Raw genomic sequence first — 3,139 nt, 5'->3', positions numbered from 1 at the left:
TGTTATGTGGGCAAGTCCTAACATTCACTGCTTTGCCTTAAATGAATCACCCACTTCACCTATTTGCTAAATTGGACTGTTTTTATTGACTGTAAACACTAGTTTCCCTATACATATTTGTAAAACATGAAAAGATAAAATAAAACACAAACAGACAACTGAACATGTCATGATTCGTTAAAGCATTACTTTGAGAGAGACGATTTGTTGTCTGACAATAAAAATGTCATACAGTTCAATTACACGGAAACAGATATACTAGATGGGAGATATTTAAACATTTTCCCATTGTTGTTGTTTTATAAACATGAGGTGTGTTGAATTATTTCCCTTGTAATAGACTCATTGTCTATATGAAAGTGTTAAAAAAAACAGGATAATAATGTATTTGTATCAGTCTAGTGATCAAGATTGACCAGGGAACACGATGTTAACACTTTTCACTGTACACTTTTGTAATTCAACTGTCTTTTTCTCGATTGATCGATTGTTAATCTTCTTCTGTTTACGTATTTTAACAAATCGTTTACTCATCGCTACTGAAAATTTAGAGCGAAAGTCAATGAATTAGTTTGTGCACAAACTTCGGTAACTTCAATATGTTCCCTTACCAGTATTTTTGACCTCTTGGCGTCATGGTATTTTGAACGCACTGACACATACCGATACCGTAAAACATGGACTAATGAATGTATCGTTAGGGCTATACTTAGGTTACATTAGATTGATTTAACGCTCATATTTTGTAAAAAAAAAGCAATCTTTTTCCTTTAATTTATTTGTAACCTACTTATTATTCTGCATAACGTGCAATTTAATTCCAACGGAGAGAAACTTTATAATTTTTGTTTTCGTTTCTTTAAGATTCAATATATGAAATTTTTAAATTGTATTTAATGGTAACTATGATTAAAGTTATAGATACAAATTGAATAAATGTTGTTTACATCAAAGCTAGTTTGATTATTGGCCAGGTCAAATAGAATGACAGTAGTTAAAATTTTAGACAAATAACCTTGTAACGTGAAAATTATTTATAGTACTGTCAAATATGATTTTCTACACCTCAAATAAACACATAAGTCAAATTACAGGCCACATTAAATAATTGATATAAATATTAATTAGTAAAAAGTTTGTCTTTATGAGTTAAAGTTCAAATTTATGTTGAGTCAAGAAAATCACTGTCTTAAATGATCGTACAGCATACTTAGCAAGATATTATATTAATGGTTCAAAGTTCTAAATGATCATGCAACTTGATTGATTTCCATGTAGTCTTTGTAAAATGTGGCAATGATTCACGATACTCAATAACTAGGCATTGACACAACCGCACAATTTCAATACATCGCAAAGTGTCCCTTGGCTAGATTTAAACATCCAAGGAATACATTTTGACTTTGCAGAACTACCAAAGGTCACACCAGAACTACACAAGAACACTTCAAAACTAACAAATGACACCGCATAACTAACTAAGGACACGCATGGACTTCACACTATAGATCTTCCGAAGAACACTTTAAAACAAGCAAAGGACACCACATAACTACCTTAGTACAACCCATGACAAAACAAGGACACTACACAACAACCGAAGGACATCCCACAACTACCCGAGGAAAACTACCTCCAATAGCAGATCTGGACTACATATACACACATCAGGAGTAGTCAAGGACACTCAGAACTGACCAAAGTTATTCCAAAACTTACCCAGATGGCCGTTAAACCTATAATACGACATTCAAGAAATTTTGCAATGACACTCATGAACTACCAAAGAATAATCTTACAACTACACAATAATACATCTGGAATACTCAATGACTACCAAAGGACAACAAATGGACTTCCCAACGACGCCCCATTGCTTCGCAATGACAACCCTGTACTACAAAGGACTCACAAGAACTATACAAGAACATCCCCTTGGACCCAAGAACACGTCAGGATTCTTAAATGACAGTAATACAAAAAGACACTGTAGGACAACTGTACAATACCAAAGGACTAACCAAGAACATTTTAAGGCTCTTTAAGCAATACTTTTTATTACTTCCTAAAACACCCTTACATAATATTATTTCTGGACTACCGAATGACATACCACAACTGCTCATGTATGAAAAAAATTAAAATAAGACACTAGTTATTATCACTATAACAAAGTTATGTAAATGTGAGCGTAGCAACAACTAGTTGTCTTAGAAACGAAATACGTATGGGGGGGGGTGCGTTGACATGGTGAAGATAGGGAATAAAGATTATGCCGACAAGCTCTGGCCTCTTCTTCCTAACTGCTCTTTTCTAGGCACGCCGCAGCACCTTAAAGCGGTATTTTTGCTTTTTTTTCTTATGTAGGCAGGTATTCTACTACCATTAGGAATCAAATGAAGACGATGGTATACGCGACTGAAAATAATGCCGTCTTGAACTTGTTAAGTCATACTGCTGAAAGCATAATAACAATACCTTGTAATTAAATTATATGTTATTTGGTGGCAAACATTGTTTAGTGAATGGGATTCACTCTATAACAATGACAACGACACATGTTTTATTAGGCTTGATAAGGACAATATTCTGCATTGGAAACTAATGGCTGCCACGAAAATTGAACTTTTGTGTTACTGGACATGTAAGCTAGGAAGCACATGAGGTGGCCGATGTTGGGGGCCAAAAACCTAGAATTTGCTGATCAAAGTGGACGCCTTCATAGTACTAGTACAGCAGTTGTATTGGTACGGGATTGAATTTGCACTGTTTTAAAGGTAGTTTTGTATCGCATTGAAAACAGAGCAAACAAAAGAATATGTCACATACGTCTCTTAGATAATGTATTTGCTTGTTCGTTGCAGTGAAAAGGTACTCGTTGTCCATACTATAAATTATCTGAAATTATTTCCCATCTGTAAACCCAATAATTATGTAACGAGTAACCTGGCACCATAGGATGTAAAAACGGTATTATAGATTAATTGTTGATGTGCAATCCCTCGGCCACTGAACGAATACCATTGTTTGATAAATTAGCCTAATGTTTCTGTGAACAAGCGCATACCATCATTTGTTATCAATTTCTGTCTTCGATGTATGAAGAACTGTTCAATTATCTAAGTAAACAAGGCAATAT

Source organism: Mya arenaria, chromosome 3 (assembly GCF_026914265.1).
Source record: "Mya arenaria isolate MELC-2E11 chromosome 3, ASM2691426v1".
NCBI classification, from domain to species: domain Eukaryota; kingdom Metazoa; phylum Mollusca; class Bivalvia; order Myida; family Myidae; genus Mya; species Mya arenaria.
This window is presented reverse-complemented; position numbering follows the sequence as displayed.